This window comes from Eucalyptus grandis, chromosome 7 (genome assembly GCF_016545825.1).
Source record: "Eucalyptus grandis isolate ANBG69807.140 chromosome 7, ASM1654582v1, whole genome shotgun sequence".
In the NCBI taxonomy this organism is placed as follows: domain Eukaryota; kingdom Viridiplantae; phylum Streptophyta; class Magnoliopsida; order Myrtales; family Myrtaceae; genus Eucalyptus; species Eucalyptus grandis.
Window position 1 is genome coordinate 31371494 of NC_052618.1, and position 13135 is coordinate 31384628.

Consider the following 13135-nt stretch of genomic DNA (forward strand, 5'->3'; position numbering starts at 1 on the left):
CCCATTCAACGTCGAGCAAATTTCAAAAGCCTCTCGTGACAATACGCCTCCACTTAAAGGAATCCTCGGTGGTTACGGCAACACCTTTCTTGGACGTGACAAAAGATTATCTTGACTACTTCTACAACCAAGGGAAAGAGAAGTTCTTCAGGTATTGAATGCGCAAGTACAACTCGACTACTTCAACAAGATGAGTTTGACCAAGCCTATCGTGTCGTTTACGTAGTGGTGGAAAAATATGACGAACGAATTGGGTAGAACAATGAAGTTAGACTTTGAGACGTGATATCACTTTCTTTAAAAAATTATTTGCCCCACAACATTTCTAATCATCACTGGCAAATTTCTCGCATGATATAGCAAAGTCTCGATTGAAAATATTATATAGCAATTCTAATATTTCTCCAAGGCCTTTTAAGGGAAATAATTAGCTGCAATGGCTATATTTTCTTTTGAAAGAAAACGAAAAATGGAAGAATAAGATTATAGTTGAACAAACACTTTCAGTAATTTAATACAGACACAACCTTCCAAGGACTAAGAAGTAACATCTGAATAAGTATGAACTCTTAGATAACCGTTGGAAGAAATAATAAAATTTGGAATAAAATAAAAACAAAAAACAACTGTAACTCCATGAACAATATTATTATTTCAACGGGACGCTATGGTTAATTTTTATAAAAATAAATCCGAATTTTTCTATAAATAAAAATGATTGTTGGTTAGTGTTACATTTCGTTCATGTGCGCACTTACATCTTTTAGTTTGTTTTAAAAACAAATTACCAGCACGTAGTAATGAGGATCGAGCTTCTGGTCTTGTTCCAGTACAAGAAGGCAAAGAATGATACGGTGGTCTGAAGCGACTATGAAGCCTTTGAGATCAAAGGGCGAGTTGTTATTCAGATATGAGCCGTTCGCTATGAGAGACCCAAGGGCCTTCGACGATCCGGAAGAGTTGGTGGGGGAAGGAGGGGGCCTGTTGTGTGTGTAGCGGTCGAACGGACTTGAGATCAACGATCTGACGGTGGAGAGCAAGCAGTTGTTGGTGGAGGTCTTCCTTCGTTACGACACGTTCGACTTCGATTCTGGAGAGTAGCCTCTCGGATCATCTAAAACGTTCAAGTCGCTACCCAAGGCCGCCACAAGTAATTGGCCGTGGTGATTATAAGCTACTTCAAAAGCTAGTTGATAAAGTCATACAGATTAAACCAATCAGCATTGCTTTGTGGCAGGTACAAAACACTAAAAATGGGACATTGATGAGAAAATAGGGTTGTACTGGTTTGAAGAGCTTTTACTGCAAAAATTGCTGACACACATTTTGTGGCTATCCTTCCTCGGGCTTTATTTGATTTATCTTTTGGCAAGATGTTCAATGAAACTTAGCAGGAAATCAAATTTAGTGCTACTCAAACTTCTAGCAATATAAAAAATAACAAGAGACATGTTATAATAATTTAATTTTTCTCATTTTTTTTTTATAAATTTCGAGATTTTCGGGAGATTCCTGAAAAAAAAATTAGGAAAAATCATAAAAAGATTGCCCAATAAAGTTGTCGGACAAATCAAACATATACTCCGGAAGTTTTGTCCTCCCAGAGTTTTCGCATAAGGACAAATAACTCGAGACGTGCTATAGTAGCTCGATTCATCCTTTTTAAAACTGCACGTTTTCGATGAGATTCTTCAGCAAAATTTACGTAGAATCAAGAAAAAGATTCCTCGGACAAAAAAAAAACATTTATTAGCAATGATCCTTGTGCACGTGCTTTGAATCCGTCAATGCATGATTGCCTCGACGATAACTTATTCTAAAGGTGCCTATCGAGACTGGGGAAAAGGTAACTAATGACGGGTCCCACGTCTCGGAGGAACCGTTGAATTATCGAAGCTGGATCCATCCAGTTATAGTGCATTCTTATCCAACAAGCACTTGAATGATAAATATTCCGGTACATTGGGTTTTGTTTATTCGAGGGATCTAATTGAGTTGAGTGAAATTAGGAAAAACAATATTCAACAAGTTCTGAAAATTACCGTAGTACCCGCTCTAATAAGTGAGAAATTTTATGTTTGTGGACAAATTATCAATTCTTGATCACATATAAGAATTACTCATCCATACTTGAAAGAACACAAATTTGGGTATCGATATTTAACTTCAGCTTATCTAAGTGTCAGTTGCCCTCGAATGTGTGTTGTGATAATGAAATAGGTGGTTGAGAGGAGGATGCATTAGTATAATGAATTTCAACTTTGCATATAAAATTGCACGTCGATGTTCCTTAGACTATATATGTTTTAACTGTCTACGATAAAGATGCTCATAAGAAAAGGCATTAATACTGTATCTTGCGATCATCTCCCACATGTTTTGCTGAACTTATGAAAAAAAATCTGGTCTTTTGGAGGAACTGAATTGTACATGTATATAATACATACCATATGATTCTTAAGTGAAGTACGTCAATTTTGAACCCAATTAATGTCTTCTCTATCGTATGTAACATGCCAAGAATCATTTATATTCCAAAAATATGATAATTGTTATTTCAGAATCACAGAATAAATATAATATTTTTGTTATTCTCATTAGATTGTTCGAATTGGTCACATAATTCAATCATTAGATACGATGTTGGTATAAATTCTTGTTATTTAAAGCATCTTGTTCTAATAAGTAAGCTTTTCTCGTTATCGTACAATTCATGAAATAAGCCATGTGAATATCATTTTATGATTATATGTAATGATGCCGAACCTATTTAACGTACAATTAAGGAAAAGGATGATATGCGCATATCCGTATTTTTTTTTTATCTGAAATACGATTACTGGATTTACTTCTTGAAATGTTTAGGGAATACATCAAGAGCATCAGTGCTTAAAAGGTCTAGTAGAGCAGGTGGGGGATTAGACAACCAATTATTGGGAAGATAATTTAAGCGACAAGCTTTGGCAAGCCAATCCGCGGACCTGTTGGCGTTTCTGGTGCAGTGGGCCAAGGAAATGTGGTGGAACTCCTTCGGTTTGCTTTGGGCCCGGTCCATGAGAGGCTTTAGTTCCCAGTTTAACTCCTTCAAGTCTAACACCGCTTGCACGAGGGGAAGACAGTCGGATTGTACTTCTAGAAGTAGTTCTGTTCGAGTGGAGAACAGTTCTAGGGTTTGAAGGAGAGCAATGGCTTCTGCTTGGGTGGCCGAGGAAGCATCAACGATTCTCGCGAAGTCGTCAACGAGACAGCCTCGGGAGTCTCTGCAAAGACACACAATCGCTGCTCTGTTCTTTGCTGGGCTTCAATCGTCTTCAGTCTCTACTTCTGCTTCGTTTAGTTCAACAAAGGACGCGTCTACATTGATCTTTAGGGTTCCGTGAGGGGGAGGACGCCATCGAGCAAGTGCAGTAGCATGTTTCTTTTCAATTTCTGGTGGATGATTTGAGTTTATGAGATTATCAAACAGAGTTGTCACCTGGAATAAAGTTTGCTGCGGTGATAGGGGACGGTGGCCGAAGATATGCTGGTTCCGATCCTTCTAGATACACCAGAGAAGAGCAACCACTTGGTCAAAAAACTTGGTGAGTGTCGGGTTATTTTTCAGCTGAAAGAGCCAATCATCAAATCTTGTTAATCCGAATCTGGAAATTTTGATGTGCAGGGGTGTTGCGCTCCAGACGTGAGCTGTCCATGGACAGAGTAAGAAGGTGTGTTCAGTGGTTTCAGCTTCCATGTGGCAAATGGAACATAAAGGATCAGGTATTATCTTCCTCCTGTGAAGATTATCCCTTGTTGGTAGGGCGTTGTGGCATGCTTGCCAAAGAAATATTCTGATTTTGGGGAGGGTGTCATTCTGCTTGATGTATTTCCAGAGATTTTGGATTGATTTGATGAGATGCGGTTGCTGCTGTGGAATGATAATTGTTTGGGTTGGTTGTGGCTGAAAAATAACCGCTTTTAGTTGAGTAAAGACCAGATTGGGTGTGCATCCAAACCAGTTTGTCTCTTGAATTAGGCGAGCCAATAGGGGTAGCTAGTATTTCTCTCACAAGTCCTTCATCAAACAACAATTCCACCTTCTCTGTATTCCACTTTCATGTCCCTTGTTCGATCAATTCTGCCACTTGAACAAGTTCTTTTCTGTTGCTGGACCGCCTATAGGGCCTCTCTTTAGCCATCTATCTTCTCTGATTGAGAGGTCTTTTCCATTCTCAACTTGATGCATTATATGTGGCTTGATAGAATCTCTTTCCTAAATTATACTTTGCCAACCCCATGACGGACGAGATCCTTTTTCAGCTTTCCAGAAATCACCATGTGGATAATATAAACCCCTCATTACTTTACTCAATAGAGACTGAGGATTCTATGAGATTTGCCACGCTTGTTTCCCCAGCAGAGCTGTATTGAAAGTTGTAATATCTTTGAAGCCAAGACCCCCTTCATCCTTTCTAAGTTTCAGGGATTCCCAACTCTTCCAATGTATACCTGCATGTGTGCTGTTCGTTTTCCACCAGAAATTTGCGGTCCTCTTCTCAATAGCTTTGCATATAGACACTGGGATTTTGAATATTGACATAGCATATTGAGGGATAGCCTGAACCACTGATTTGATTAAAATCTCCTTCCCCGCTTTTGATAACAAGCTTTCCTTCCAGCTTTCTAACTTTCTATTAACTCGCGCTAGGATCCACGCGAACATGTCTTTCTTTGAGGAGCCCCAATCTAAAGGAATTCCCAAGTATTTCCCTGTTTTCTCTATCTTGAGAACTTGCAATGCTGTGGCCATATTTCTTCTCAAAGTAGTAGGCAGAATTTGCTGAAGTATATGCCTGATTTATTAAGGTTTATGGCCTGACTAGAAGCAAAGCAATATTCGTGTAGGATCATCGCTAGATTTTGACATTCTAGGATTGTGCCATTGAAGAAAAAGATAGAGTCATCTGCAAATAGTAAGTGTGAAAGGGTGGGGCTGTTATGGTTCAGTTTAATTCCTCTAAGTGTGCCATCATCTACTGCTTTTCTCATCATGGTTGATAGAACATTAGCTACTAATATGAAAAGATATGGAGATAGTGGATCACATTGGCGAAGTCCTCTAGTTGGCCTGAAAGAAGGAAGAGCCTCCCCATTAAAATTGACACTGAATGTAACTGTAGAAACACACTTGCATCACCCAAAGGCACCCACCTTCACCGAATCCCATTTTAGTTAAACATGCTCTTAGGAAGTCCCATTCAATCCGATCATACGCCTTCGCATATCTAACTTTAACACTGCTTGAAACTTCTTTTTCCTCTCCCGAGTTCGTAATCTATGGAGCACCTCCTGTACAATGAATATATTGTCTTGTATTTGTCTTCCCCTCATGAAAGCACTCTGTTCTTCTGCAATGAGTTGAGGTAGGAGAGGTTTTAATATGTTTGACAGCACCTTTGAGATGATTTTATATGCAAAATTGCAAAGGCTAATAGGGCGGAACTGCTCAAGCTTTTCTGGGTTTGGGGTCTTAGGAATGAGGGTTATAAGTGTTCTGTTCAGATCAGGATGGAGGTAACCGGTGGCGAAAAAGTCTGTATTTCTGTGAATATGTCCGATCAATATTTGGCCAATGATTTCTAAAAAAAAGGCCATGCATGCCATCTGGTCTAGGAGCTTTATTGGCTCCTAACTGCTGCATTGCTGTTTTGATTTCCTCCATACTAACAGATTCAATGAGTCTTTGATTCATTCCCACATCTACCAAAACTGGAATTTGTTGTAAGAGGGGCTTGAAATTTCGAGGCCCCACTGACTCGTATAGTTTTTGAAAATATGTACCGGTCATATCTTTTATCTGCTGCTCCTCCCGCACCCAGACATTTTCTGAATTTTTCACCATTGATATATGATTTCTAATTCTCCTCTGGATAGTTGTGGCATGGAAGAATTTGGTGTTTTTATCCCCCCCTAGTTCAACCAATTGATTCTAGACCGCATTCCCCAATACATTTCTTCTTGTCTCCACAACTGATCAATTTCTTTGATTAATTTCTTTGCTCCCTTGCTCTCATTGAAAGTGCCAATACTGTTCATTAAGTTCTGTAGCTCGCGATTCAGCCACGTGATCATCTTTCTAGCATTAGTGAATTTGTTCTGGCTCCATTTTAACAACTTTTGTGACACTATCTGCAGTTTCTCCGCCACGCAAAGCTGTTGGAGAGCCGGTTCAGTCCAAGTATCCCTTACACACACAATCCTCCTCCTCTACCCATAAAGCTTCGTATCTAAAGCTCTTCCCTTTTCTTTTCCTCGGAGGGCTGGTCACAAGAATAATTGGGGAGTGGTCGGAACCAATGGCAAGTAAGGCAATACATTCAGCTTTGGGATAGTTAATGCGCCATTCTGAACTGCATAATACTCTGTCTAAACGCTTCTTGACCAGATTTTCGCCCTCTCTGTTATTGGTCCAAGTAAAGGCGCACCCCTTACATTCCAAATCCAGCAAAGAACATCTATACAAGAAATCTCTGAATGCTGTAAGTCGATATGTTTCTGCTCTTTTCTTGCCTATTTTCTCCTAATGATATAGGATCTCATTGAAATCGCCCATACACAACCAAGGGAAATGATAATTTAGACTTTGCCGATAAATATTCTCCCATAATCTATTTCTCTCCTGAAAGTCATTTGGAGCATCTGTAAACGTGATGAACATATGCTGGTTGTTTGCTTGTACTTGGCATTGAGTGAAGATGACATTTTCTGTGTAAGAGTCAATAGACAAAGTTACCTGGTCATCCCAAAAGATTGCTAAACCCCCTGCTATGCCTTCTGAATTCACTAAGAAATAGTGCTGAAAATTAAGCCTCCTCCATAGCCTTAGCACCTTTTGCTCCTGATTTTTTGTCTCCATAATGAAGACAATATTGGGCCTTTCCTAAGTCACTAGGACTCTCAGAGCTTGAATTGTCAATGAATTGCCCAACCCTTGACAATTCCAGCTTAAAATCTTCATGGAGGAGTGAGTGGCTTATTAGGGCTAGCCACCAAAGCCCACTAGTCAGACTTGTTTACCACACGAATAGGGGTTTCCACTAGCTGAGTGGTATCAACTGCTGCTGTCTTGGATGTTTGAGCACCATAAGGACAGAATCGTTTTCCTTTTTTTGAAGAGGAAAGTTTGGCACCTTTGGTTTTCTCTTTGTTTTGTCCCTTCCCTACAAAGCTATCAACCATTTCTACTTCAATTGCCTTCCTCTGCTCCTCACATAGCACCAGGACAGATTCCTCGTCAAGGCAACTGCTTCCTCTTTTTTGAGGGCCCTTTTCTTCCAGGATCACTAGTGCTTGAGAAGGAGGATGATAGTTGCATTCTTGGGAACATGTATTCCCTGCATTATCCACTAGTCCGAATTGTTGTGTTTGCTGCAAATATTGATCCTTTTGTTACTGTTCTGTTGTAGGGACCAGTGCAATGGGGGTTTCGGGCACACTCTCCTCTTCCTCATGTTGATATTCTTGTTTACCATAGAAGATTTTCCCATAAGGACTAAGCTCCCGCGCTTCCACTCGTAGCCAATGACCATAGCGGCCTAGTAAGTTCTTTGCTACCCCTGTTTCTTCATATGGTATTTCTTGGCAAAATATTGCAATGGCCAATTCTCCCACATGAATAGCAATAATGCGGGAGCCTTTCATACTTGAATTCTACCCACAAACTTTTGTTGTCAAGATTTACAAGAACTCCAGTTTTCAGAGGAATTTCCAAATTCAGCTTAATTCTGGCCTTGCCCACCTTATGATTGATGTTCCCTTTCGCTTCTAATTGCACTTCCACGACCTCTCCGATTTTTGATGCAATGCCCATAACTGCCTCATATGTAACTCTCCCATAGGGGAGGCCAACTAGATTTACCCAAAAGTCACAGTGGTTGAAATCATAACAGATATCAGGGGTGTTGGGATCGCACTGTTTTAGAACCAATAAATTGTTTGAGAAAGACCACGACCCTGTGTCTAATATTCGTTGTTTTTCAGCCTCCGATTGGAAGGAAAATGAGTAGTATCCAGGCTCTATTACAGCACAGGTAAAGCTTTCGTTCCTCCAAACTTTTTTCATGGTGGTGATAAAAGCATTAAAATTGACACTAGGCTTTTGAAAGAACTTTCCATATAAAGTTTTAGGACTTGCTAACAGATTTTCTGCAGGAATTTCACCTGGGATATCCACCACATCTTCCTCGGGCCATAAATCGCCCAAACTTCTGCAAAGGGCAGCCAATCTTTTCTCTTCATCATACTAGTTTTCATGCTTCTGGAAGTAGCAGCACTACTGGAAATAGGTTTTTCCTGTGTAGAGCAAGATCTAAATATGGATGAAGGGAGCTCTGATTCTACAGAGAGCACATGAGGGGGTGATGTGGTAAATGGAGAAGACAGAAAGGGGTGCGGGGGTGAGTGGATACAGATTCGGCAGAGTAGACAGAATGGGGTGCTGTGGTAAGTGGTGATAATGAAATGGGTGCTGTGGTGAGTGAAAATAATGGAAATCGGGGAATGGAGGCGATGGTGAGACTCTGGGTTTTAGGGTTTAGTGTATGCGAGTAAAAGAGGGATGGGATTAGGGTTTTCCAACTCCAATGTTCTCTGTTCCATCGGTGCTGGAGTGGAAAAATGGCAAATGGAGGATGAAGCGGAGGGATTTCAGAGCTTCAGAAAGGAGACCTACCCATAAGGGAGGAGGATGCTACTCAGGCGGTAGAGAGAGAGCTCCATCGTCGGAGCAGAATCGTTCACTTTCGTAAACGAGTTTGGCGATTAGTATCTTAGCATTACTCAAGTCCAAAGTCGTCGGGTGATTGGCGACGGTGACCGGAGATTCAAAGATTATCACAAGTGGGGGTGCATATCCGTATTGATACCGTACAATATCCACCCCGTATATTACTAACGCAGGTTAGGAATCCCCATGAAACTAAGCAAAGCGACAGATTCATAAGAGGGATTTGCCCTACAAAATTTCCTTCATATAAAAAATTAAGAGGTCTTAACTATTGGTCTATCAATAAGCATATCATATTCATTAGCTTCACTCATTCATTCCCCTTTAAATTCATTGTCACCTCTCACGGGTAACAAAAATGAGATGAGCACTTCTCACTCGAAGATTTAATGCTTGTTCCTTTCCATTGCATAATTGCTTGCTACCGAACATTGATTCTCATTCCAAGACTCGATGTTCACTCCTTTCCATCGTATCGTTGCGTGCTATCAAATATTGTTAAAAGAACATATGTGGATCGCCCACATTCTACTCGTTCAATCCCGGTAATCAGAAAAATCTTTTTGATCGCCGAATCTTTAAGAAAATGGAGCGTCTTGCATTTCCATCAGCACTCGACATATGTGCTACTCCCTCAAGTAGAGGGTGGAGCATGGTCAAAGCCTAAGTATATTATATCATTGGAATAATGTCTAGTGTTAGGTCATGTATTGGCATGATATTGTCCACTCAATCAAGTGCTAGAAAGATGAATAGAATACAAATCGAAGACAGGTGATTTACATCATGTACGCTGGTTTAATAGACTTTTTTCTCACTTCTTTCTTGCAGCCTCACTCGAAATCCTTAGCTCTTCAACTCTGTTTTTTTTTTTTTTTTTGGGGGGAGTCAAATTGCAAAATCTGTCTAACTTTTGAAGTGACTTTGTGATGGGCTGCTTCCAACGGTATTCCTTTCCTCAAAAGTGTTAATTGGAAAACCAAAGAGAGGGAGAGTTTTGCCTTCTTGAACAGAACAATTTCCACACGTTGTGTCTAGTCCCCAAACCACTATCGACTTTGCATCCGAGCTTCTCCAACCCCATCATATCTACACATAGCATAACTTAGAAACTGAGGCAGGGTAAAATCTCTTCGATTCGACTTGGTATAATTTTAGTTGACTTATCGTCACACACACACATATATATGGATAATGATTTGGCCAACAAAGGGGCAAAATGGTGAAGAAATTTGAACTTCCGTTGGAATATTCGTATAAATCAAAAGTGTTTCATTAGTGTGTTTGTTTCACGGAAAATTAATGATTTGAAAAATATTTTTCTAAAAATGATTATTTATATCACTTACAAAAATGAATGAACAAAAATATATTCATTTTCCATGTAAATGTTTGGAAAAATTATTTCATTAATTAATTATTTCAAGTAATACAAGCAATCTTTTATTCAAAATGTTCTTAGGATTTCATTTTTTTGCAAGACAAGCATACCAATGTTGTGTTTTCTATGGCAAAGAAAAGGAAGAATTCATCACGTATTCAAGCAACATGGGTTGCGGTTGCATGTATGTGCAAGAATGAATGAGTAGAATTAGGAAGATCAACAGAAAGCACATAGTATTATTGTAAGCATACTTAATATGACAATAAGATTTTTGCTGATATATTGATTTGCTTATACTTATTTAGGATAAATATACTAGAAGTCCTAAAACTTGTCATAAAAATGCAAACAAGTCATAAAATTTTCAAAAAAATTCAATCAAGATCTAAAACATATCACAAAAATACAATCAAATTCTAAAATTTTCAAAAAGTGCGATCAAATTCTAAAATTTATTGTGTGCTTTAATAACTTGATTCCTCATACGTTTTTATAAATTCATAGTTTTCAATGCAAAAACTTTAAACTAAAAATGAATGCTCAGGTGAATGTTCTTCCCTACAAATATGAGGTGAATATTTTTCGCATGCTAATATGAGATAGTGCACTGTTATCGACGTGTTGAGATACCGCAAGAACAATATCCATGACGTATCACGTTATATCAGCGTAAAATTAGAGCAACTAATGAATTCAAGTTTTCATATGCGTTAATTGCCCTCTCGGATTTTACATCAGAAAACCCCTCCAATGCTTGAGTTAGGAACGCATTGGTCATGTGGGCTTCCTTTTCCTCTCCTTGGGCCTGATCTGTCTAGGCCATCTACAGACACTAACAAGAAATAAGCCAGAAGATTGACCTCGGCCTAAATTAAGCCGGCGTTTTTCCCTCATCAAAAATGAAGAGTGGACATGATAGATTTTGATTAAATAAATATTCTATAGGGTAAATTCCCAAAAAAAAAAAAAAGCCAACCTTAAATTGATATACATATGACAATTTACCCTAAACTATTACACTTGTGATAAATTTACCATCCATTATCTAACGTTAAATTTTACCATCAAATTACTGTGTTGAATAACATGTAATAGTTGATAGGTATACAAGTTTGGAATTTTATTCTCCGTTTGTCTCAGGTGTATTATTTTATGGTTTTTTGTGGTATTAATCCAATTTAACGAAAACTAATAGAGAGTAAATTGATCATTATTGTACTAGTTTAGGGTTTTTAGTGGTCAAAAAATTAATTGGGGGTAAATTATCATGGGTACATAAGGTTGGAGTTTTTTATTATCAAAAAATTAGTTTAAGATAAATTTATCATAAGTATATTGGTTTGAAATAATGCATATAAATATTATCTTGCATTGAGAATAATGTAGCAAGACTCTTTGGCCAACTTAATAGAATAGATGTATAGCCCTTGATCGAATAGATATATCTTGAGTACATATGATTGGGATGAGCCATTTCCAAGGGGGTGTAAGATACATGAGCTTACCTTATTCTAGGGTATCTCATATGTGCATTTGGTCTTTGATAAATGTTGCAATATAAGACATTCGGATGTTGGCTTTGTTGATTTTGACTATGTAGGCGATTTTGACAACCTTCACAGGTTATGATTTTACACTTGATGATTTTGCGATTAGTTGGAGAGCAGTTTTGCATAACACAATTGCTTTGTCTACCATCGAAGTAGAGTATGGTTGCATTTGGTTTAACTTTTGAAATGGGCCTCGGGAAATGCAAATATCTTTTGCCTAAAGGGCTTTAGGGAGATGCAAATTGCGTTTGGTAAAAAATTCTTTGCAAAGTTATTTTAACGTAAAAAGTGTTTGGCAAATCTTTTTCTATAAAGGGCTTTTGGATTTCATTTTTCTTTTTAATAAAAAACATTAAATTCTTTGCCAACTCTAGTGAAGATAAGGGTAGTTTTGGAACAATGAGAGGTAAAATCAAAAAAATAAAAAATTTATGTTAGTAGTTTTGAAAAATAAAAATAGTATTATCAGCATTTGGCCAAATGCTGAAAGCCCAAAGCTAATTCCAATCAGTATTGGGCTTTCAGGTTTCCCAAGACTAGCATTTGACTTAAAAGCCTCTTGGATAGGCTTGCCAAATACCCCAACATTTCCCCAAGGGTTTTGGAGGTTGAAAGCCCCTTGAAAAAGTTGAGCCAAACGCACCATATATGATAGCAACAGAAGTAGTAAAAGAAGCTCTTTGATTGAAGTATTTGGTTACAAAACTTAGGGTGAAGTAGGAAGAGCCTCTATTATTTTTTGCGATAATTAAAGTGCGATCCAGTTGACTAAGAATGCGACATATTATGAGAGGACAAAACATATTGACATACAATATCACTTTGTATGTGATGATGTTGTTAAGGGAACAATTACAATGAAGAAAATATCTAGAGCAGATAATTCAGCAAATATGTTGACCAAATTAGTTCCTTTGAACAATTTCAAGCATTGCTTGGACTTGATTGACGTTTTTGCCATTTTAGTTGCCTAAGCGGAGTTGATTGTGTGTTTTATCCATTGTTTTGGCACCGATTACACTCACATAGTCTTAGGGGTGTACATCATCAATTTCGTTGTTTTTGGGGTGGCCTTGTATGGTCACTTTTAGCAGTGAGGGAAAGAGGCATTGTAGTGTTTGGCATAATACTCTTTTGAAAATTTGAAGTCAAGGTAGACATTTGTTGAGTTTTGACTTTTAAACTAAAGATAAAGGTATTTTAGGCCATGCACCTTTATTTTAGTATCTTTTGAAGGGAGATTATAAAAGGAATGCATTTAATAACACCTATCTAACTCTAACCTTCATATTATTTCATGTTTTGTTTTTCCTATCTTCTTGTTAGATTTTGTGACTTACCAAGTGGTTTTTAGAGCCTTTGGATTTTACTCTCATGCTCTTTGTTGAAGATAGTGAAATCCCTCTCTCCCTGTGATTTTTTCTCATTTTGGGTTTT

The 13135-nt window shown here is 38.2% G+C and overlaps 1 long non-coding RNA gene across 1 annotated transcript; it reads left to right on the forward strand.

The window, feature by feature from the left end:
- The first annotated feature begins 6433 nt into the window (after positions 1 to 6433).
- LOC108960424 lies at positions 6434 to 8987 on the forward strand. The gene is made up of 4 exons (XR_005552814.1): positions 6434 to 6518; positions 7446 to 7577; positions 8020 to 8069; positions 8191 to 8987. It is a non-coding gene; the product is annotated as an uncharacterized LOC108960424 (long non-coding RNA).
- Positions 8988 to 13135: the final 4148 nt, after the last annotated feature.